Below are 26,667 nucleotides of genomic sequence, written 5' to 3'. Positions count from 1 at the left end.
CTCAAATTTAAACATGTTATTGAACTCCAAATCAGACGTATGACATATGAAAATCATCAGGAAAACAAGCTATACAACATGCAATCATCAAATCATACAAACAATCATCCGAACAAAAATTCATATTTTTAATAATTTTAATTCAAAAATAAATAAATTTTCAGAAAATAAACCTTTGGTTCTGCAGTGAAACAAAGCTTAGAATCTGATAGAACACTTCAAATCCTTCGTTTTGGTTAATCTTTGAAAACAGAGATCGGTAACGCCTTCGTTTTGCTGTTTGATTCTTAGAACAATTTATGTAATTAGGGTTTTTCTCTGAAAATTATAGAATTAACTATCTGCAAATGATTTTGATACGAAATAAAATACGGTAAAAGGCTATTTATAATTACGAAAAATTAGTATCTCGTTGGATCATTCCAGATATAAAACGGTACGTTTATTTATAAAAACTGATCCAAACGGTATCGGTTTTCGTGATAATTATCCAAATCAGTACAATTTGTACTGCGGTCTTGGTCTCAACGCCTGGTTACACGTATTACGAGGTGATAATTGTGATAGTTTAATAAAAAGCTCATGTTTCTCGAAAATACGAGTTTTATTGATTTACCGAAACGAATATTGTATCGAAAATGTTGCGCCGGGACCCGCGCAGGTCAAACCGTACGCCGGGTCGAAAAAGTCGAAACATGGAATATGCTCGGAATATTACAATTAGGTTAGGAAGGAGTTCTCGGAAAAGTTTCGGGTTCTAAAAACGTAACAACGGATGACGTCGGTTGGTTCCCGTTTTTATAAAATAGATTTTAAATACTCGGAAAAAGATTTTAGAAATTTCAGATGATTCTTATAAATCCATAAACCAACATAAAAATAATTAGGAAGATATGACAATTATCTATATTTTATTTTGGACATATAAAAATTAAAATACTCAATTAATATTATTTTTGAATATCCAAGTACAGATAACATTTAACAATTAACTCACAGAATATATACTGTACACACATAACAATTGTATAATAGCAAAAATAATTACACGATATATCCCGGATATTACACAGCGCGGCCGCGCGCTTCACCTGCGTGGGTGCGCTGACTTCCAGTTCTCCCGGCGCGACCGGGCGCAACACCAGCGCAGGCGCGCCTGCCTTCTGCCAAAAAATATTTTCTTCTTCTTCTTTATTCCTTGCATCTTTGAGCCAATCTTTCAAGCTTTTATTCCAGCACATCCTAAACACCATATTAGCATCAAAATAATGCTAATTCACCTGATTCATAAAGTAAAGCCTGAAATGCAAAAATACTTGAAAACGCGTTAAAACAAAAATAACTTGAGCACAAATTGTAATAACCCCAAAAATTTTGAACTTTTTGTAACCCTTATGAATAGTGATTTTTCTGATTATGCTGAATAAGAAAACTTTTTCATGTCACACTTTGTAGAGGTTCTTTTATTGTTATTCAGAGATCTTATTAGTACTCTATATGGTATATAAGTGTATGTAAAGATCGTCAGAATCCAAATTCGAACACTTTGATTTTTCCCGAAAACCCACCAGATACAGAAAGAATTAAGTATAAGGTAACATGATTAAAAAGGATTTTAATTCAAGGATTATAAGAGAGGATCATAAAAGGAATATAAAATATTGAGAAAGGTTTAAGGGAACCTAAGTAATAAGATCCCGAGTATGATCCCTCAAACGATAAACGAGAACGAAAGTTAAGCGAACCGTATAACAGATCAGCGATCATTAGCCAAGTAATTAGGAGTTAATCAAAGAGGTTAATGTATGATGATGTCATCACACCAACAAGAAGAAGACAAGTGTGGGAAGATGACATAAGTGGATGACATAAGCATGACCAAATGGGAAGGATTTGTTGGTTGATTATAAGCCACACAATTTTTTTTACCATGGTAACAATTTAATTAAACAAACAAAAGGAAGCAACCAAGCCAAAAAAAATTCATAACACAAAAAATACAAGTTGACTTTCATTTCCAAGCAAAGAAGCTCTCGGCCCTTCTTCTTTTTCAAAGAAAAAAAAATCCAAATTCAAGTTCCAAGCTTTGATAATTAGTGAGGTAATTATCCAAGGTTCCTTGTACATAAATATAGATATCCTATGAATCTAAGCTTCCATTTCCTTCACAATCTCTTCCAATAATTCATGGAAGAAGAGGGTGAATAGTGTTTTCAAGATCTTAAAAATTTTGATCTTGTGTTTTTGTTTAGATATAGCTTTGGTAAGGATTTTCAAGGGTGATTCCAAGCTCCTTAGTTACTTTTACTCACCAAGGAAGGTATAATCTCATACCCTAGCCCTACTTTTGTATATTTAGAGTCTTTATGCTTGGTTTAGTTCTTGGGAAGTATGATCCATGTATATTTAGAGTTGGGTTGGATTTATAATGAGTTTGGAGTTGTAAATCTTGATTATTGATTAATGAACTTAAGTATAAGCTTTTAGTTCATGATTGAGAGTAGTATAAATTGGAAATCTTGAGATGTTGGGGCTGTTGTAGCAGAGTATGGATGGAGTTTGGTTGTAGTAATGATTGTGGGATTGATTGTGGATTGATTTGGAGTTGTACAAATTTGGTAATCGCGTAAACATAGCCGTCGTAATGCCCGATTTACTTTAGACTGTTTTTGTTCTTAATTTCAGGACCCGTGAGCTCACTGTTACGTTTTGACCATTGCCATGATTAGATAGTTCATGTTACGAGCTTCATTTTTTTATGTGGTTCGCTTGAATCCGATGTACGGTTTAGGAGAAACGACCGTTTTAAGTAACGGCGTTTCGCGACCGAACCATTACCCCTCGCCTTACTTTGAAACCTTGGTTAAGGCCCTTAAATGACTAATTAGAGTATGAAACAATTATGTAAAGTGGATTAGGCAGTTGGTAGGGTACTCGCGAAAGAATCGCCTTAAAATTCCTAATGGTTAATTTATTAAAAATGGTGGAGCCAAGGGTACTCGAGCGACTTAAGTGAATCGTTAAGCGCAAACGCGAACGTTAGGGTCTAATTGGTTAAAGTATAGATTCTTAAGCGACTTTGGTTTAATTCCAACTTATATGATGTTTATAGGTTACCAGACTCGTCCCAGGCTTTTTATCACCCCCAGTCGCTCAGGCAAGTTTTCTACCCGTTATACTGTTGTTGTGATGTATATATGTATATACATTATCTTGTGATAGATGCATGATGGTTATTAGCAAATCTTGCGATATATTGGAGCATGCTGATATGGTTTATATGCATGTCTGTTCCGTAATCTTGATATCTAATTGTTGATTCAATTGCTTATAAATGGCATAATACCTATGTTAGAGATAAGCAGTAGTTGCGTACACCCTTAGTATAGGGGACCCAAAGGTGAACATTTTCTAAACCGGGAGTCGATGTTCCCGAGTATATTATATATATATATATTTATATATATATATAGTTATAGTTTTCAAAACTATTAATCGAATAAGGTTTATTCGATAACTTTATTTTATTTAATGAATATTATTTTGAATATTCATTCGAGGACTTATGACTCCGCTTATTGTATTTAATGAATATTATTTTGAATATTCATTCGAGGACTTAGGACTCCGCTTATTTATTAAATAATATATTCTTTATTTTATTAAAAAATGATGTTTTGATAATCAAACTTATTTTCGATTATTCAAATAAAGATCGTACTTTCGTATAAGTATATCTTTGGTTATTTATTATTCATTTCAAGTATGAGTTTTAAAACTTGTACTTCAAATTATTTTTATAAAGATTATCCTTATGGGAATATTATTTAAATAATAATATTCAGATATTTTCTAATATATCGGGACTGATTTATTTCATGAAATCAACATTACTCCAAACATTCTTAAAAATGTTTTCGAGTCTTCAAAATGATTTTTAAAAGTTAGAGCGGATCCCAAAACTCATTTTATATTTAAGATCTTCCTTTCGAACGGGATTTAAATACTCGCTCAAAACCTGAGGGATCCGGCTCTGTGGTGTATTTTATATTCGCAATGAGGTTGTTGTTTTGAGAAAACATTTTTGATTACTTACCCAACGTTCGGGAAGTAAGTCCATCTACTTGAGTCGGCATAAGCAACATGGGCTCAGTGGGCGTCCATGAAAGTGTAAGTGGCTCAGTGGGAGTCCATCAATGCGTAAGTGGCAGAGTGGCAGTCCAGCATAGGTCCTAATGCGGCCAGGGTGATGACCAGTGGGGAATTCGTCCATCTACTAGTAGAAAAGGTTACTTATTGGTATCTTTTCCTGATCAGCAAGATATCGGGTTTATGCCAAAATTCTTTTCTTTCCAATATCATTCGATATTACAACTCTGTTCATACTTTACATGACAGAGGTTTCCAGGAAATGTATGAGAGATATATATGTGGATATATATATCGGGACTTAATGATGTATCTCGTAACTTTATTTCATTCAATAATACTTCAAAGATTGAATCTATTCAAGTCTTAACTTGTGGTCTCATCTATGGGATGAATTTTTGAAACCTATTATACTTTGAACAGTGGTAGTTCAAGTAGTTTTCTAAAATGGTATAAGTATAGTGAAGTAATTGGTAACTTCATCTTCCTTTAAGCTTATATCCAGTAAGTAATTACCTTACACTTGATAAAGGGTTCTAGTAAGTTATCCATTTAGATACTTGCATTATTGTTTACACTATATATTATCTTGCGAGCTGTAATGCTCACTCTTGCTTCATTTCTTCATCACACAACAACAGTTAGGAAAGATGGCCAGATTCAAGCAGACCCAGCGCAAACGCGTGGGAAGCGTCCCGCGTCTTCCCGTTGATATCGTAGCCGCTATAGCTGCAGAGGTAGATCTATTGTAGATCAGGCATTCTATTTTTGGGAATCAATTATGTATAATTATAACTTGTGGCAGATAATGGCAATTAACTGTAAACTTATCAAGTAATCATTTTGGGTTGTAATAACTTTTAAATTGTGGATTCAAGGACTTGTACTTATTTCAATTTCATCTCTGAGACTATAACGGGTTGTGGTGTGTGTTATTGTGGGGTCACAACATGAGGTTATTTATTTTTGATTAAGTTAAGTGTTAATTATGGAAAGAAAGACTGTGACGACCCGGATCCCCGACCCCGGATATGGGGGTGTTACAGAAATGGAATCAGAGCTAAGCGTCATAAACCTCAGAGATGATGCGACGATATAATAATAAACTCACAAAGATAATAAGAACTCTTGCCAAGTTCATAGTCGGACTACTTAAAGTAGCACTGATAGTTAAAACCCTTACGGGAACCCTTATAAGTATCATGATACTAACTTAGCTCATTTAATGTGTAGGCACATGAGATAGAGGACCCAGAGATGTTCGAGCGTGAGCATGATGAGGCACTGCTAGATGCCGAGGATCAGGAGGAGCCTGAGATGGAGGAGGAAGAGGAGGACCCCTCAGAGGAGTCAGAGACGGAGGTTATTGCGATTTCAGATGAGGAGGACCCGAATGAGGTCCTAGTAGCTGAGGAGCATATCAGAGCTATGGTAGAGTTCGCTGGTACCCCTTTACCCTCACTTCCGGTGGTCAGAGCTCCTACCCCTCTACCACTATATTGGAGACCCTATGATGACAGCTCTGAGACCCATACTCCCGAGCCTAGGCAGACCGAGGAGGCACCCCCAGCGGCTCCGGATTCACCACCTCTCGACCCTGCCCATAGGCAGTCTTTGTTAGCTCACGGCTATGTTCAGGATGTACTGAGGACTCGAGTGGCTGTTGCTGAGGCCCGGCTGGATGAGGTCAGGAGGGAGTTGGAGGTGGAGAGGGCTGGTAGGCGTGCCCGAGCTCATGAGGCTAGAGCTACCATACCCCGATCCCTGAGGAGGGAGCTGAATGGGATAGAGCTCATGGCCCGTGCGAGAGTCCGATCACTCCAGGGGGACAAGCATGGCAGGATCTCTAGGAGGTAGGCTGACTACATTTTCCGTCGTGTAATGGAAAGAGTGTGGGAGCTGACCCGCTCCGGTGTGTGATTCAGGACCAGTGATGTGGTAGTCTACTCGTCTAGTTAGTCGAGACCATAGTAAGAGCCAATTTTCCGGGATAGTTGACTTGTATATAGTATCCCTTTCTCTGACTAGATAGATAGACTCTTGTATATCACTTTTGGGCAGATGACTGTAGCACTGTTGTACTTTTGACCAGATCGAACTATGTATTTCTCGCATTATGTATATATTTATTTTGTTTCAGTTTAGTTCTTTAAGTGACGAGATCATTATTTTTATCATTTTATTACTGCACTTCTTTTAGAACTGTCATAATATAATAGAATTGCGAGATACGTTCTCCCCATTATAGAACTTACAAGGCACAATTTTATGTATGATTGTGACCTAATGTTGAATTTTCCCAAAACATTATTAGTATCATGCCGCCAAGAAGGATTGGAACTAGGGCGAACCCTGGGTTTGAGGACCAGGGAAGCCATAACCAGGACGGTAGGAACCTAGAACACAGTGAAGAGGAAGATGAGGATTATGTTGAATAGGATGACTCCCTGTATGAAGAGGAGGAGGAAACATTTGATGTTGAAGGATTTGAGACAGACGTTGAAGAAGGAGAAACTGAGGTTGAGCAACCAGTACCAAACCCAGACATGGATCCCATGGGACAGTTCATGCAACTACTAAGGCAGAATTTGGAAAGTCAACCCAACCCACCCCCTCAAGGAAATAACAATGTTGTGGAAAACTCTTTCAGGGCTTTCAAGTCCCTTAAGCCCCCTGAGTCCCACGGATCAGCCGACCCAGTTGAGGCAAGGGCATGGCTAAAGGAAATGGAGAAATCCTTTGAGATTCTGAGTACCGATGAGGCACAAAAGACTGTATTTGCTACCTACCTTCTGAAAGGAGAGGCCAACTACTGGTGGGAGGCCAAGAAAAACATGGAGACAGATGCTATCATAACCTGGGAGAGGTTCAGTCAGTTGTTTTTGGGAAAATATTTCCCGAGGTTTATGGAGAACCAGATGGAGCTCAAGTTCTTGGAGCTAAAGCAGAATAATTTATCTGTGGCAGAGTACGAAGTAAAATTTACTGAGTTATCAAGGTTTGTGCCGGAGTTTGTGAGCACCGAGGAAAAGAAAGCTAGGAGGTTTCAGCAGGGACTGAAACCATGGATTCAGAATAGGGTGGCAATCCTTGAGCTTACAGATTATGCCACTCTGGTGCAAAAGGTAACAATTGCAGAAGCTGGAAGTGAACAGATTCAGATGGAAAGAGAAAAGAAGGGAATAAAAAGGAAAAGTATGAGCATGGGTGGAGGTTCCGCAGGAGGGAGATTCCCAACTAGATTTAGTCGAGGAGCAGTGTCTCTACCAGGAAGGAGTACTGGGTTTAAGTCGCCCGTGAGTGTGAATGTGAGCCAGAGCGGTCAGAAGTCAAGAATGTCCTATTCCAACCAGTCTTGACCCCCATTGCCAGCCTGTAACACTTGTGGAAGGATGCATTCTAGGGAGTATAAGGGAAAGCCAATAACCTGCTTTAAGTGCGGTCGAGAGGGTCACTATTCAACTAAGTGCCCTTCATCAACCCCTGCTGTCATTCCAACCACCACTTGTCATAGTTGTGGACGCCCGGGTCATTGGAAGAGGGAATGCCCAATGAACAAACCAGCAGCTTCAGGCGCAAGCAAAGCTGCTTCTAATAAGCCACCTACTGCGAGGACTTTCAACATGACAGTCCACGATGCTATGAAAGACTCAGATGTGATAGCAGGTACCCTTTCTCTAAATTCAGTCTGTGCAAATGTTTTATTTGATTCTAGAGCAACTAAATCTTTTATATGAAAGAACTTTGCACATAAATTAAGACTTAAGGCTGAACCCTTGATAGAACCCTTACAAGTAGAAATAGCCAACCATGAAATTATTCCTGTTAATCAGATTCACCCCGCCTGTGAGTTAGGCTTAGGGGAACAATCTTTTAGTGTTGATCTGATTCCTTTTAAATTAGGGGAGTTTGATGTAATTTTGGGAATGGACTGGCTATCTAGTAATTATGCTCAGATAGACTGTAAGGGGAAGAAAGTTAAGTTGAATATCCTAGGGAAGAAAGAAGTCATATTTAGAGGAAAGAGGCAGACGCAGAAATTTTTGACCATGGCCCAGGCCAATAAGATGCTACAAAAAGGAAATGAGGCTTACCTAGCCTATGTGGTGGACACGCAGAAGGAGGTGCCCAACTTGCAAGATATTCCGGTAGTCAAAGAATTTGAAGATGTATTCCCACAAGACCTTCCGGGACTACCACCCGATAGAGTGATTGAATTTGCTATTGAGTTGGCCCGAGGGACGGGGCCAGTTTCAAAGGCACCTTACCGGTTAGCCCCATTAGAAATGAAGGAATTAGCTACCCAATTACAGAAACTTTTGGATAAGGGTATGATAAGACCCAGTGTGTCTCCGTGGGGAGTACCAGTGTTATTTGTTAAGAAGAAAGATGGGAGTATGAGGCTGTGCATCGACTATCGAGAGTTGAACAAGCTAACCATAAAGAACAGGTACCCGTTACCCAGAATAGACGATCTGTTTGATCAACTAAAGGATGTTGTTTACTTTTCCAAGATTGACCTGAGAACTGGATATCACCAACTAAAGATTAAACCCGAAGATATACCCAGGACCGCGTTCCGTACCAGGTATCAGCACTATGAGTTCTTGGTAATGTCCTTTGGATTAACCAACACCCCAGCGGCTTTCATGGATTTAATGAACAGAGTATTCAAGAAGTACTTGGACAAGTGTGTGATAGTTTTTATCGATGATATTTTAATCTACTTAAGGACCGAGGCAGAACATGTAGAGCATTTGAGGATAGCTCTAGGAATACTCAGAGAGGAACAATTATTTGCCAAATTCTCGAAGTGTGAATTCTGGCGGAATGAAGTACATTTTTTAGGACATGTGATCAATAAAGAAGGAGTATTGGTCGACCCCTCCAAGATAGAGGCGGTCTCAAATTGGGAAAGGCCAACCACACCCACAGAGGTAAGGAGTTTCATAGGATTGGCCGGCTACTATCGTAGATTTGTACAGGACTTTGCGAAGATCGCAGCCCCTTTAACACGACTTACTCGTAAGACAGAGAAGTTTGAATGGACGGAAAAATACGAGAACAGTTTTTAAGAATTAAAGAAAAGGTTGGTAACGGCCCCGGTGTTGGCATTGCCAGACGGAAAAGGAGATTTTGTGATATATAGTGACGCGTCGCACAAAGGATTAGGGTGTGTGCTTATGCAGCACGGTAAGGTGATTGCGTATGCGTCGAGACAACTGAAGGAATACGAGATTAGATATCCTACTCATGACCTTGAGCTCGCGACAATAGTTTTTGCCTTAAAAATTTGGAGGCACTACTTGTATGGAGAGAAGTGCGAGATTTTCACAGACCGTAAGAGCCTCAAGTACATATTTACGCAGAAAGAGCTCAACATGCGCCAAAGGAGATGGTTAGAACTAATCAAGGACTATGATTGTGAGATTCTCTATCATCCAGGGAAAGCCAATGTGGTGGCTGACGCCCTTAGCAGGAAGGAAAGACTCAAAATGATAATGACTTCGGAGGAATTGATAAGGGATTTCGAGAGAATGGAAATAAAAGTAAAGGTAACCGGAGCCGGAACTGAAAAGTTGTTTGAGATCTCGATGCAGCCAGAGTTATTGGAAAAAAATAGATTATGCCAAGAGAAAGTAATGAATGAAGGCAGAGAGTCAATGACTGGAGAAGAGATCCATACTGAGAGAGATGATAAAGGGATAATGAGGTATTACTACCGGATTTGGGTTCCGAATGTTCAAGAGCTTAAAGACGAGATTTTGGATGAAAGCCATAGTTCAAGGTATTCCATTCACCCGGGAAGCACCAAGATGTATAGGGATTTGAAGGAGTATTACTGGTGGCCCAACATGAAGAGGGACGTAGCAGAATGGGTAAGCAAATGTTTGACTTGCCAAAGAGTAAAGGTAGAGCACCAGAGACCCAGTGGACTTTTACGACCCCTGGAGATTCCCGAATGGAAATGGGAACAGATAGCCATGGATTTTGTTGTCGGCTTACCAAAGACGAAAGCCAATCGTGATGCTATATGGGTAATTATAGACCGACTGATAAAGTCAGCTCATTTTATTCCTATCAATGAGAGATACACGGTCGATAGATTGATGGACATTTACCTTAAGGAAATAGTGACGCGACATGGAGTCCCAGCGTCCATTGTCTCAGACCGAGACCCCAGGTTCAACTCCAGATTTTGGAGGAGCTTTCAAGAATGTGCGGGGACCAAATTAAACATGAGTACCACTTACCATCCCCAAACGGATGGGCAAAGTGAAAGGACCATCCAGACACTAGAGGATATGTTGAGAGTCTGTGCAATAGACTTTAAAGGAAGTTGGGATGATCACTTACCGTTGATCGAGTTTTCTTATAACAATAGCTTTCATGCCAGCATCGGAATACTGCCTTATGAGGCCCTGTATGGAAGAAGGTGTCGATCTCCCTTATACTGGGATGAAGTAGGAGAGCGGAAGATGCTCGGACCTGAAGTGGTCCAAACGACCAAAGATATAGTGGATCTCATCAGAGGACGGCTGGTAGCAGCCCAAGACAGACAGAAGAAATATGCAGACCTAGCCCGAAAGGACAAGGAGTATGAAGTAGGGGACTTAGTATTGTTAAAAGTATCCCCTTGGAAGGGATTAATGAGGTTCGGAAAGAAAGGGAAACTAAGCCCAAGAGACATTGGACCTTTTGAGATACTAAGACGGATTGGGAAGTTGGCTTACGAGCTAGCCTTACCCCCGAACCTACAACCAGTTCATAATGTGTTCCATGTGTCAATGCTAAGGAAGTATCATCGGGATGCCAGACACATAGTGGAGTACGAGCAGGTGGATATGCAACCAGATCTGACTTACGTGGAGAAACCAGTAAAGATTATAGATAAGAAGGAACAGGTGCTTCGGAACAAAGTGATCAAGCTAGTCAGAGTGCTATGGCAGAATCATAATGTGGAGGAATCAACTTGGGAACTAGAGAGCGCAATGCTAGAAAAGTACCCCCAATTGTTTTCTATCTGATTCTGAGACGGAATCCTTTTAAGGAGGGGAGACTATAATAACCCCAAAAATTTTGAACTTTTTGTAACCCTTATGAATAGTGATTTTGCTGATTATGCTGAATAAGAAAACTTTTCATGCCACACTTTGTAGAGGTTCTTTTATTGTTATTCTGAGATCTTATTAGTACTCTATATGGTATATAAGTGTATGTAAAGATCGTCAGAATCCAAATTCGAACACTTTGATTTTTCCCGAAAACCCACCAGATACAGAAAGAATTAAGTATAAGGTAACATGATTAAAAAGGATTTTAATTCAAGGATTATAAGAGAGGATCATAAAAGGAATATAAAATATTGAGAAAGGTTTAAGGGAACCTAAGTAATGAGATCCCGAGTATGATCCCTCAAATGATAAACGAGAACGAAAGTTAAACGAACCGTATAACAGATCAGCGATCATTAGCCAAGTAATTAGGAGTTAATCAAAGAGGTTAATGTATGATGATGTCATCACACCAACAAGAAGAAGACAAGTGTGGGAAGATGACATAGGTGGATGACATAAGCATGACCAAATGGGAAGGATTTGTTGGTTGATTATAAGCCACACAATTTTTTTTACCATGGTAACAATTTAATTAAACAAACAAAAGGAAGCAACCAAGCCAAAAACAATTCATAACACAAAAAACACAAGTTGACTTTCATTTCCAAGCAAAGAAGCTCATATCCCTTCTTCTTTTTCAAAGAAAAGAAAATCCAAATTCAAGTTCCAAGCTTTGATAATTAGTGAGGAATTATCCAAGGTTCCTTGTACATAGATATAGATATCCTATGAATCTAAGCTTCCATTTCCTTCACAATCTCTTCCAATAATTCATGGAAGAAGAGGGTGAATAGTGTTTTTAAGATCTTCAAAATTTTGATCTTGTGTTTTTGTTTAGATATAGCTTTGGTAAGGATTTTCAAGGGTGATTCCAAGCTCCTTAGTTACTTTTACTCACCAAGGAAGGTATAATCTTATACCCTAGCCCTACTTTTGTATATTTAGAGTCTTTATGCTTGGTTTAGTTCTTGGGAAGTATGATCCATGTATATTTAGAGTTGGGTTGGATTTATAATGAGTTTGGAGTTGTAAATCTTGATTATTGATTAATGAACTTAAGTATAAGCTTTTAGTTCATGATTGAGAGTAGTATAAATTGGAAATCTTGAGATTTTGGGGCTGTTGTAGTAGAGTAGGGATGGATTTTGGTTGTAGTAATGATTGTGGGATTGATTGTGGATTGATTTGGAGTTGTACAAATTTGGTAATCGTGTAAACATAGCCGTCGTAATGCCCGATTTACTTTAGACTGTTTTTATTCTTAACTTCAGGACCCGTGAACTCACTGTTAAGTTTTGACCATTTCCATGATTAGATAGTTCATATTACGAGCTTTGTTTTGATATGTGGTCCGCTTGAATCCGATGTACGGTTTAGGAGAAACGACCGTTTTAAGTAACGACGTTTCACGACCGAACCATTACCCCTCGCCTTACTTTGAAACCTTGGTTAAGGCCCTTAAATGATTAATTGGAGTATGAAACAATTATGTAAAGTGGATTAGGAAGTTGGTAGGGTACTCGCGAAAGAATCGCCTTAAAATTCCTAATGGTTAATTTATTAAATATGGTGGAGCCGAGGGTACTCGAGCGACTTAAGTGAATCATTAAGCGCAAAAGCGATCGTTAGGGTCTAATTGGTTAAAGTATAGATTCTTAAGCGACTTTGGTTTAATTTCAACTTATATGATGTTTATAGGTTACCAAATTCGTCCCAGGCCTTTTATCACCCCCAGTCGCTCAGGCAAGTTTTCTACCCATTATACTGTTGTTGTGATGTATATATGTATATGCATTATCTTGTGATAGATGAATGATGGTTATTAGCAAATCTTGCGATATATTGGAGCATGCTGATATGGTTTATATGCATGTCTGATTCGTAATCTTGATATCTAATTATTGATTCAATTGCTTATAAACTGCATAATACCTATGCTAGAGATAAGCAGTAGTTGCGTATACCCTTAGTATAGGGGACCAAAAGGTGAACATTTTCTAAACCGGGAGTCGATGTTCCCGAGTATATTATATATATATATTTATTTATTTATTTATATATATATAGTTATAGTTTTCAAAACTATTAATCGAATAAGGTTTATTCGATAACTTTATTTTATTTAATGAATATTATTTTGAATATTCATTCGAGGACTTATGACTCCGCTTATTGTATTTAATGAATATTATTTTGAATATTCATTTGAGGACTTATGACTCCGCTTATTTATTACATAATATTCTTTATTTTATTAAAGAATGATGTTTTGATAATCAAACTTATTTTCGATTATTCAAATAAAGATTGTATTTCCGTATAAGTATATCTTTGGTTATTTATTATTCATTTCAAGTTTGAATATTAAAACTTGTACTTCAAATTATTTTTATAAAGATTATCCTTATGGGAATATTATTTAAATAATAATATTCAGATATTTTCTAATATACCGGGACTGATTTATTTCATTAAATCAGCATTACTCCAAACATTCTTAAAAATGTTTTCGAGTCTTCAAAATGTTTTTTAAAAGTTAGAGCGGATCCCAAAACTCATTTTATAATTAAGATCTTCCTTTCGAAGGGGATTTAAATACTCGCTCAAAACCTGAGGGATTCGGCTCTGTGGTGTATTTTATATTCCCAACGAGGTTGCTGTTTTGAGAAAACATTTTTGATTACTTACCCAACGTTCGGGAAGTATGTCCATCTAATTGAGTCGGCATAAGCAACATGGGCTCAGTGGGCATCCATGAAAGTGTAAGTGGCTCAGTGGGAGTCCATCAATGCATAAGTGGCTGAGTGGCAGTCCAGCATAGGTCCTAATGCGGCCAGGGTGATGACCAGTGGGGAATTCGTCCATCTACTAGTAGAAAAGGTTACTTATTGGTATCTTTTCCTGATCAGCAAGATATCGGGTTTATGCCAAAATTCTTTTCTTTCCAAATTTATTGGATATTATAACTCTGTTCATACTTTACATGACAGAGGTTTCCAGGAAATATATGAGAGATATATATGTGGATATATATATCGGGACTTAATGAAGTATCTCGTAACTTCATTTCATTCAATAATACTTCAAAGATTGAATCTATTCAAGTCTTAACTTGTGGTCTCATCTATGGGATGAATTTTTGAAACCTATTATACTTTGAATAGTGGTAGTTCAAGTAGTTTTCTAAAATGGTATAAGTATAGTGAAGTAATTGGTAACTTCATCTTCCTTTAAGCTTATATCCAGTAAGTAATTACCTTACACTTGATAAAGGGTTCTAGTAAGTTATCCATTTAGATACTTGCATTATTGTTTACACTATATATTATCTTGCGAGCAGTAATGCTTACTCTTGCTTCACTTCTTCATCACACAACAACAGTTAGGAAAGATGGCCAGACTCAAGCAGACCCAGCGCAAGCGCATGGGAAGCATCCCGCGTCTTCCCGTTGATATCGTAGCCGCTATAGCTGCAGAGGTAGATCTATTGTAGATCAGGCATTCTATTTTTGGAAATCAATTATGTATAATTATAACTTATGGTAGATAATGATAATTAACTGTAAACTTATCAAGTAATCATTTTGGGTTGTAATAACTTTTAAATTGTGGATTCAAGGACTTGTACTTATTTCAATTTCATCTGTGAGACTATAACGGGTTGTGGTGTGTGTTATTGTGGGGTCACAGCATGAGGTTATTTATTTTTGATTAAGTTAAGTGTTAATTATGGAAAGAAAGACCGTGATGACCCGGATCCCCGACCCCGGATCTGGGGGTGTTACACAAATACACCAACTCAAAGCTTATTAGAGCATAAATAAGTGTCATAAATGCCACTTAACACACCCCCAAACTTGAATCGATGCTTGTCCTCATGCATAAACAGACTCAAAGAACAAGAAATAAAAATGCATGAATGCAACTAATATGAATGCAGTGATCCCCAAAGAATAACTAAACCAATCAACCAGCAACACCTCAGCAAATGCAATTATTCGCATTAAGATCCATCAAATCTCATAAATCAATCTACACACCAAAGACGTTCGTCTGTGCAAATTCTTACAAATATACTATCGCAACTAGATCGACAACCATAACTCACTACTTATCAAAACAATCACAAGTTTATAAATAGAATAAAAGCTAGACTCAAAATAACTTATAACACTTTAATTCTTATATCGGAGTTAACATGGATTCATTCTTTTATTCACAACAAAACTACACAAATATGCTTATTTGATCGTGCAATGAGTGAGGTCCACAAAAGACTTATACAATAGCATCCATGTAGCGACCGTTAGGTTAGCGGATCCCAGACTATCCTTAGATCACTAGGCACAAAGTCCCCTAAGAACTTAATAACTCGAGTACTTGATAAGTGGATTTTATATCCACTTGGAACGTTTTATTACAAGCTTAAATTGGTGTTTTGGACTCAAGTTGTTGATATTTTAATGTGTTTTTGTGTTATTGTATTTCAGGTATCAGTTAAATGAAGAAAGGATCTTTGGAAGGAAATATGATGAAAGGTGATCATATTTAGAAGCCAAGGCCATTGCAAAGTTGTAGAGAATCTCGTTAGCTTCGCGTAGGCAGTTGAATCGCATAATTCTGATGAGTAGAACTCAAGTTATAGCCAAAATAAGATTCATCAGAATTTTCCAGAAGCCGCCCACGCGGCCGCGTCAGACCCGCACGCGACCGCATGCTAATGCACGGCTGATTTCGCGGATTTCGCTGAAAAAGCCTTTTTTGAGTGGAATTTGATAATTTTAAAGGTACAGGTCCACTAGGGGCTTATATATAATAAAAAAAGGGTTTTCATCATCCGGGAAGATTGGGAGATCAAGGAGAAGACCTAGAAGCACAAAACAACTCTGAAAAAAGAAGATCTTGTTTTCTACTTGTGATTATTTAAATTAGTTGTAATTTGGATGCTCATTTTCATTCTTGTTGAACCTAGACTTTTTTTATTCATACTTTGATTATTATTCAGTTTATTAAGACCTTGTTTTATACTATACTTTCATTGGAACCCATGATGACGATGAGTTCAATTATGGGCTAATCGTAATCATGGGGTTCTAACAGATTTACTTATGAATTTCTATAGTTAATTTGTTCTGATACCCTAGTGTGTGGTGATTTATTGATATCCTGGTATTGGTTGTGCTTATTCGTCTTATGTGCGTAGCTAACAACTAAGATAGCGTGTTAATCTCTATTGAAGTGATAGTGAATATAGAGGTTTAGAACTTGCCATGCTAGCATAGGTTCATGTATTTTTGATGCATGATTCGTTGGTAATTTTAACCATCTTGCTTGCCCTATGTAATCACGATAGATAACTTGCGCATTAAACCGTTATGTTTTCAATTCTTATAGACATATAAGGACTAAACATAATTGGTGTCTATTCAACTTCTATCTCTTTTGTGGATGCTTGGTAGTAGGGTATTCGTACAACGAAAGTTGGCGTTTACTAGTTTCGTGTTATCTGATTAGTGTCATCACCATCACATGCTAAGGTTAAGAACAATGACTTGGAATGAAGTAGTAATGAAGTTAGAATCCCATGTTTGTCATATATAGTAATTCAACCTCAATTTTCTTAGTTAATGTTAGTTAGTATAATCTCTTAGTTTAATAAAAACCCAATTTGTTATTTGTCTTAGCATTGAGCGATAACCATACATTGTTGCATAGGTGCATAAATTGAACTTAACCTAAACCAGTGTATGTGGGAACGAATTTGATTTATATCTTATACTACTTGCGAACGCGTATACTTGTGTGAATATTAGCGAATGTTTTTACCCTAAAAAGTTTTTGGCGCCGCTGCCGGGGACTCAGTGTTAATTTTTAGTTTATATGCTTATCATCAGTGGTCATTAAAGTTCACTGACTCGGACTCTTTTACTCTCACGGTTTATTTGTTTGTGTTTCAGGTACTCAGTACAATGGGAGATCCAGCAGCACGAACGAAAGCCTTGATGGATTTTTCTCAACCCAAGATCAATGACATTCAATCTAGCATTGTTCGGTTAGCTATCACAGCTAATACCTTTGATCTCAAGCCTGGCATAATTTAATGGGTGCAGAATTCAATCCAGATTGGGGGTTCTCCAATTGAAGATCCCAATATGCACATTAGGGATTTCATTGAGATCTGCGACACCTTCAAGTTCAACGTTATTTCTGAAGATGCTGTGAAGCTGAGACTATTCCCATTCTCTCTGAGGGACAAGGCTAAGAGCTGGTTACACTCTCTACCAGCTGGTTCAATTACTACTTGGGAAGATCTTGCTCAGAAGTTTCTTACTAAATTCTTCCCTATGGCGAAGACAGCTGCACTCAGGAATGCTATTACTCAATTTGCACAGCTAATGGGAGAATCACTATGTGAAGCTTGGGAGCGCTACAAGGAGATGCTGATGAAGTGTCATCATCATGGAATGCCTGATTGGACGATCATCAATTGTTTTTACAATGGTTTGGGAGCACAGTCCAGACCCATGCTCGATGCAGCATCAGGCGGAGCATTATGGGCAAAGAGCTATGAGGAAGCTTATGATCTAATTGAATTGATTGCTACTAATGAATATTAGTATCCAACCCAGAGATGTCCACAGGGCAAGGTAGCAGGAGTTCTTGAAGTGGATACAGCTACGGCTATCACTGCTCAACTAAAGGCGTTATCTATGAAGATCAATTCCCTGGTGTTAAGCAGATAATTAGTGTTTGTGAGCTGTATGCAGGTCCGCATGTGACGGAACAATGCGCTATATCTAGTGACTCAGCTTAGTTTGTGAGCAACTTTTAGAGATCGCAGCAACCAGTTCCAGACACTTATCATCCTGACAACTGGAATCATCTTAACTTCAGCTGGAGCAACAATCAGAATGCGATGCAACAGTCATTCCAGTAGTATGGAAATAAGCTATTCAACCCTCCTGGTTTTCAGCAACAAATTACACCAAAGTAACAAACTCTTGGTGCATGTCTATCTTCGAATGAAAAATCTGAATAGGAGGAGTTTCGGCTTATGTGCAAAAACCAGGCTCTTATATGCCAAAGCCAGGCTGTTTCTATCAAGAATATGGAGAACCAAATAGGGCAAATTGCTAATGCCTTATTGAATCGACCACCGGGAATGCTTCCTAGTGATACAGAAACAAAACCAGGCAAGAGAATAGGTGAACGCCATCACCTTAAGGTCTAAAAAGGTCGCAAGCCCCCAAATTCAGCAAGACGAAGAGCCTGAAAAATCTCAAGTTTCAGAAAATGCGGTTATGGCTGAAGAAGAAGTGCAGAAGGAAGCAAAGGTGGAACCAAGGAAGACTACTGTGGAACACACTCCTCCAGAGGGTAATACATGGGAGAAACAGATCTATCCTCCACCTCCTTTTCCTAAGAGGCTGCAGAAGAAAAAGCTGGATAAGCAGTTTTTGAAGTTTTTGGAGGTGTTCAAGAAACTTCATATCAACATACCTTTCGTTGAAGCTCTTGAATAGATGCCTAGCTATGCGAGGTTAATGAAAGGTATTCTCTCTCGGAAAGTGAAGTTCGATGACTTAGAGACCGTTGCTCTAACGAAGGAATGGAGTGTTGTGCTGCAACAGAAGTTGCCTCCGAAGCTTAAAGATCCTGGAAGCTTCACTATTCCTTGTACCATCGAAAACTTGTCGTTCGACAAGTGTTTATGTGATTTACGAGCTAGCATCAATCTGATGCCCTTATCTAACTTCAAGAAGCTTGGTCTGCCTGATCCAAAACCAACATACATGTCATTGCAACTAGCTGACCGTTCCATCGCTTATCCACGAGGTATAGTGGAGGATGTCTTGGTCAAGGTGGATAAACTCATCTTCCCTGCTGATTTTGTAATTCTTGATTTCGAGGAAGATAAGAAGATTCCCATTATCTTGGGAAGACCATTCTTGGCTACAGGCTGAACTATGATCGATGTGCAAAAAGGAGAGCTTTCGATGAAGGTTTACGATCAAAAGGTCATTTTTAATGTGTTCAAGGAAATAAAGTTACCCATAGCTAAATAGGGGTGCTTTAAAGTAGAGTGGGTCGACTCTGTAGTAAATTCAGAACCTGAGCAATTGTCAAAGTCAGATACCTTTGAGAGATCCTTAATAGGGGAATCAGTTATTGATGACAAGGAAGGAGCAGAGTAACTGTAGGTTTTGAATGCACTTTCGTGGAAGAGGAAGTTGGATATGCCATTCGATTCTCTTGGCTTAGCAGAGCTGAAAATTTCTCAGGAGCGTTTTGAGCCGTCTATTGAAGATGTTTCCACACTTGAACTTCACCACTACCAGATCACTTGAGTTATGCATTCTTTGGTGCACCACATGATAAGGGCTTGGGATATATTTTTGATGATGTAGAGGGTAGTCGAACGGATATTCCAATGCCTATAGAGGGTTCTTCTCATGTGCAGCAGATAGTTGATAGGACTAGTGTTGGTGATGAGCAGTACAGGCGAGTAATTAGGTGTATGGAGGCCATGCATGACATTCACCATCATTTTGCTGCAGATTTGACATAGGCTTTGGGCACTATTTTCCGAGCCACTGGTGTCGAGGTTGATTGGCCACCTGATCCTCCACCCGAGGAGGGTGATCTTTCCGATGACTAGGTATGCCTAAAATCCTTATTATTACCTTCAGTGAGGACATTGAAAATTTTAAGTTTGGAGGTGATAATGTAAGGATTAGTAGTGTGTGTGTCCACATAGATTCATATAGATTCATATTGCATGTTTAGTTGTAGTTCATTCATATTTTTGCATGATTGTTCATTTAGGACATATTTGTTTGTTTTTATGTGATTTCATATAGTTGCATTTGCCTGCATATTTAGCATGATCCCTTAAGATGAACTATGATATTTGATAAGTTGATGTTGATTTGAGTGTCGTGATGATGAATAAAGGGATGTTTAAGTCCTAATGAATTAATTTGCATGCCAGAAACAAATATTTTCACAAAGTCTTATAGGGGTGCTTTTGATCTAGATCATAATCATACTTGTTTGTTGTTGAGATTTAATCACTTGGTTATATTTAGAATTTGTGATATTCTCGTAATGACATAAAAACACTGATTTTTTTTATCTGGAGAAAAATTAAGATTTCATTGCTAGTTATTGTAAGGCTAGGTGTCAAATGGCTAGTAGCCGGCTCATATTTTTATGAGGAGTCTAGGGTTGAATGAGATGGAGTGAAACGCACTCATTCGGAAATTATTGATAAAAAAAGGTAAAGAAAAAGAAAAAAAAAGTATGTGTTTATGCATAATTGATCAAGAGTGAGCTCTTTAATACTCGAGTTATTAAGTTATAGGGGACTTTGTGCCTAGTGACCTTAGGCTTTTATAGTCTGGGATCCGCTAATCTAACGCTCGCTATATGGGTATTATTACATAAGTCTTTTGGGACCTCATTCATTGCACGGTCAAATAAGCATCTTTGTTACGTGTTCAATAATAGTGTGAATCCTTGTATAACTCTAGTAGAAAGGAGGTGTTGTGAGTCATAATGCGTTTATTGTCTATTCTGTTTATAAACTTTTGATTGTTTCGATGAGAAATAAGTTATGGTTATTGATATAGTATCGATAGATATCTGTTAAGCATTCCACACATGCACGTTTCTGGTTTGTGAGTTGGTTTGTGGGATTTATTCGAACTCTGTTTTAAGTCATTGCATTCTTAGATGCATTGGCTTATTCATTTGGTTATGGTTATTCTGAGGGGATCGATTGCATTATCATTTAGTTGCATTCACGTAGTTGTATTCATGCATTAGGTTTGTTTTGTAGTTTTGAGTCTGTTTATGCTTGAGGAAAAACATCGATTCAAGTTTGGGGTTGTGATAAGTGGATTTTATATCCACTTAGAATGCTTTATTACAAGCTTAAATTGGTGTTTTGGACTCAAGTTGTAGGTATTTTGATGTGTTATTGCATTTCAGGTATCAGTTAAATGAAGAAAGGAGCTTTTAAAGAAAATATGATGAAAATTGATCATATTTTAGAGCCAAGGCCATTGTCAAGTTGTAGAGAATCTCGTTAGCTTCGTGTGGGCAGTTGAATCGCCTAATTCTGACGAATAGAACTCAAGTTATGGCCAAAATAAGATTCATCAGAATTTTCCAGAAGCCGCCCACGCGGCCGCATCAGAAGTGCATGTGACCGCATGCCGACAGGCGGCCGCGTCAAACCCGCACGCGACCACATGCTGATGCACGGCTGATTTCACTGAAAAAGCCTTTTTTGAGTGGAATTTGATAATTTTAACGATACAGGTCCACTAGGGGCTTATATATACTGAAAAAAGGGTTTTCATCATCCGAGAAGATTGGGAGATCAAAGAGAAGACCTAGAAGCACACAACAACTCCGAGAAAGAAGATCCTGTTTTCTACTTGTGATTCTTTGAATTAGTTGTAACTTTGGATGCTCGTTTTCATTCTTGTTGAACCTAGACTTTTTTTATTCGTACTTTGATTATTATTCAGTTTATTAAGACTTTGTTTTATACCATGCTTTCATTGGAACCCATGATGACGATGAGTTCAATTATGGGCTAATCATTATCATGGGGTTTCAATGGATTTACTTATGGATTTCTATAGTTAATTTGTTCCAATACCCTAGTGTGTGGTGATTGATTGATATCCTGGTATTGGTTATGCTTATTCGTCTTATGTGTGTAGCTAACATATAAGATAGCGTGTTAATCTCTATTGAAGCGATAGTGAATATAGAGGTTTGGAACTTGCCATGCTAACATAGGTTCATGTATTTGTTATGCATGATTCGTAGGTAATTTTAACCATCTTACTTGCCCTATGTAATAACGATAGATAACTTGCGCATTAAACTGTTATATTTTCAATTCTTATAGACATATAAAGACTAAGCATAATTGGTGTTTATTCAACTTCTATCTCTTTTGTTGATGCTTGGTATTAGGTTATTCGTACAACAAAAGTTGGCGTTTACTAGTTTCATGTTATCTGATTAGTGTCATCACCATTATATGCTAAGGTTAAGAACAGTGACTTGGAATGAAGTAGTAATGAAGTTAGAATACCGTGTTTGTCATATATAGTAATTCAACCTCAATTCTCTTTGTTAATGTTATTTAGTATAATATCTTAGTTTAATAAAAACCCAATTTTTTATATGTCTTAGCATTGAGCGATAACCATACATTGTTGCATAGGTGCATAAATTGAACTTAACCTAAACCAGTCTCTACGGGAACAAATCTGATTTATATCTTATACTACTTGCGAACGCGTATACTTGCATGAATATTAGCACGTGTTTTCGCCCTAACAGTACTAAAGAGCCCACTCTTAATCAATTATACATAATACTTATTATTTTTTCCTCTTTTTTTTCTTTTTTTTTCAATTTCTGAATGAGTGCATTTCGCTCCATCTCATTCAACCCTAGACTACTCATAAAAATATGTGTCGGCTACTAACCATTTGACACCTAGCCACACAACTAGCAATGAAATCTAATTTCTCCAATTTTTAAATATCCATGTCTTCTATTATTAAGAGAATATCCTAGATTCTAACTATAAACAAACGATTAAACTTTGACAATCAAACAAATCATGACTACGATCTAGCACTCTAGCAACCTATAAGACTTAATGAAATACAAGTGTCTCTAGCATGCAAATCAATCCAATAAGACTCAACATCACTAAATACGACATCACTACACTAGCATCAATATCACCAATTAATCGGAAAAATTACCTAAGGGAATCATGATATAATGCAAATGCATGAAACTACATGAACAAACTATCATAAAACTACCAAATTAAAAAAAAACTACATGGCAAAACTATATGCAACTATATGAAATAAAGCTGTCATGAACATGCAAATTATATGAGACTCACATAAATATATTCCTTCAACTACTACCCCCAAACTTAAAATATTCACTGTCCTCAGTGAAGGTAATAGTAAGGAATCAGGCATACCTACTACGAATCAGAATCCTCACCCTCAAAGGGTGGAGTGCCAGGCATCATCGGAGGTGGATACACAGAATCCTCACCAAAAACTGGCCACTGAATGTCAACTCCCGTGGCTCTAAATACAGTCCCAAGTGCCTGGGAGATCGCGTGAAAAATGACTATGGATGTCGTGCATCGCATCCATCCTCCTCGCAAGACGCCTATACTGCGTCAAACTCAAACTAACTCCCATCTCTGCTCCTGCTACCTCCTGTTGCTGCTGCTACGACGGACCGGCTTCCTCTCCCAAGTCGGCTCTCCAAGCCACCTTGCTAGCCTGCTGTGTACCACCGACATATGACTGAGGGACTGGACGTCCTCCTGGTAGATGATCATATGAATAACCAAGCCTCTTAGGATCGGTCTTCCCTTCATACCACTCGACCATGTTGTGCAGCATAGAACTGTCAATAGGAGAACCGGGAATCTGAAGCTGCTCATGTGCGGGCCAATAAACACCAACCGCCATGCACAATTTCATCACGATGGACGCATACCGAATCGCCCTATTAGTACCTCGTCGCAAAAACCTCAGGATCCCCTGATATATAACCATCCCCAAATAAATGTAATCACCCTGCAGAATACCCCCAAAGTAGATGAGCATGCTCCACCGTAATCTCATGCACATGCGAAGATGGCATGATGTTAGCACAAATAAATGATTTACAAGCTCGTGCATACCTGTTCATGCATACCTGTTAAATGAGTAATCAGTAGTGCCCCTCTTGAACTTCCAATGAGTCTTAGACACACAGAGAGTAGCAACGATGAGATCCAAATCAAAGTCCTCAGGAGTCTTATCGTTCCAAGTGTCCTGGCCCACCTTCCTCGCAGGCTGCTCAATCACCGTCCTAATTTCCTCAGCACTGTACTCAACGGTCCTCCCTCTCACCACCGTAAAACCATTCTTCTCTGCCTTAGCATTAGCGTAGAACTCCCGCACAACACTCATGGGCACAGCAGCGGGAGCCTCATAAAAAGTAACCCAGCCCATATCCAAAATCATCTCCAACCGCTTACCATATTTTCCTAATGGCAGAAATCCTCTCTCCTTAGAAATAAGCTTCGAGAGAAGCCTCGTGTACTCCTCCTCAGCCTCAGGAGTAGAGAACCTGGGCCTCACACCACTCGCAGTAGAAGAATCGGTGGCGCTGCTTCCAACTTGAGTTCTCTGTCTTTTGGGTGCCATTGGGATTGAAAAAGAAAGAATAAAAGCTTAAGTGTTTAGAGAGACTTTGTGTTTGAGAGTTTGTGGATTGGTGGAGAAGTTGTATGTACGTGTATGTATTTATAGGTGGAGGGGTGTGAATCTGATAAGGAATAGAAGTGGGAATTGATTATGGGAATCGTGGGAATAATGGAATTCATTAGGAGAGGGAATTATTGTTACGACCGGCATTTTCGTGTAATATTATTTTTGGTTTAGGTATAATATTAAAGCCGAAAGTAAATATGATTCAATGATTGCACGTTTGTGTTAGTGAGAATTTCTGCATTATAAAATTTTTATGTGTAATATATGATTTTTTTTCAAAGCAAAAGTTTATTTATTTCCTATATTTTGATATGTAAGGAACATTCTAAGCCTTGGAGAAATTTTCTTTTAAAAGATATTTTGTTCACAAATTTTGAAAGTGATTTTATAAAATCTCTAAAAATCTAAATTATTTTATGGTATAAATTTTATAATTTTTAAACTTTGATTTTATTATATAAAAATAAATCTTCGAAAATTAGTTGCTTATTAATTATCAAATTACATGGTTACCCTTGCATGCAAATTCTCTTCTATTCAACTTAAAGGGCTAAAAAGGCAATTCCAACCCCACTAACTCTTATTTTACTAGCCAAATTACTTCTTTGTCCTTGCATGCAAAATGACCTAAGTATGTTGGAAGGTTATTCTTGACAATTCTCATTTACACTCACTTATTTTAATCAATCAAAATCATAAAAACCAAAATACAAAGTGTTGTGATCATTCACCCCACTCCACCCTCACCTCACTCTCTCTCCCTCTCCTCTCGGCTCCTCCTCCCTCTCGACAATCTCCATAGCCGAGGCCCCCCATCCCCTTCGTTTCTTCATTCTTTCACTCAAACATTCATCTTATATTCAATTAATCTTACTCCCGACATGTTTTTCATATATATTTCAAAAAGTTTAGAGTGAGAAGTTTGCGTTTTAATCTTGCATGTCTTAGTTTAATTAGAACTCAAAATACAATCTTGATTCTCATGGATTTAAGGTTGTATTATTAAGGGAACTACAAGGAATGGTGAAATGCCAAGTCAAGAGAGTGAAGCTCTTGTTTTTAATGGCCATTTCCCTTCCATTTCATTCGGCCATGACCATAAGGGAGCCGAATGAATGGTTCTTAGTGGTGTCTTATTGCCTTGTTCAATTCTTGTATGTTTTGTGGTAATGGCATGAATTTTGTAGTGAAAACTTGATGAAACCCTTTGCATGCTAAGTGATCATCAGGATATAGCTTATACTAGGCTTGCATGTCGATTTCATGGTAGAATATATTTAGAAAATATGTTGTTTTGGTTTGTAAAACCCTAAGTCATTCATGCATGTAGATTTCTCTTGGAATGTTGGAAGATTTTGATCATTTGAAAAGATTTTTTTAGTAAGTTTTAATTTCAGTAGGGATAAGGTATTAATCCTGATTAGTGTTCCTTGATATGTGGTAATAATTCGTATATATATTTTATAAAAATACATAACTTGTTATTTTCAAAAAACTCGATGACTTGTAAATGGTGTAATGTGATTTCCTTTGTTTTGCTATGTTGCACCTTAGGTAAGGATGATCTCCACTAAGATTATTTTGAGTGTAAGGGAGTTAGTTCAGTGGATCACCATAGTTAAGTCATGATTTGGGTATTTGGGTTGTTGGTGGTTGAGTTTGTCAAGTAGAAACCTTGGAGAAAGGAGAGTCTTAGTTTCTGCAGAAAATCAGTTTAGTACCCTGAGGTTTAGAGTGAGTTTTGACCATGTCATTGTTGTGCACTTTGAGGCCCAAGCCACCATAAGATATTATTAGGAGTATATAAAAGGTTTTAGGTGTTGGTTGGAGGTTTATAAGTCGTTTGGTTAGGTGCACAAGTGAAATCACAAAATCTGTCCAGCAGGGGACAGTTTTATTGCAACTTAGAAATAGGAAGTTTTGACCATGTCATGGGTAGGCCCTCATTAAGACCTGTTGGGCCTTAGTTAGAGGGAGTGTCATAGAAGTTTTTCCAGCCATATTTCACAAAATATGAGTTAGAACCATGTGTCATAAGTTAATTCAAATCAGGGCATTTTCTGCCCAGAAAA

General features: G+C 37.9%; 1 non-coding gene across 1 annotated transcript; it reads right to left on the bottom strand.

The window, feature by feature from the left end:
- Positions 1-17,626: 17,626 nt before the first annotated feature.
- LOC141682130 (small nucleolar RNA R71) lies at positions 17,627-17,733 on the bottom strand. Its single transcript, XR_012559531.1, has one exon. It is a non-coding gene; the product is annotated as a small nucleolar RNA R71 (small nucleolar RNA).
- Positions 17,734-26,667: the final 8,934 nt, after the last annotated feature.

Source organism: Apium graveolens, chromosome 8 (assembly GCF_009905375.1).
Source record: "Apium graveolens cultivar Ventura chromosome 8, ASM990537v1, whole genome shotgun sequence".
NCBI classification, from domain to species: Eukaryota; Viridiplantae; Streptophyta; class Magnoliopsida; order Apiales; family Apiaceae; genus Apium; species Apium graveolens.
Note: the sequence above shows the minus strand (reverse complement) of the source record. Positions and strands in the feature narration are given on the sequence as shown.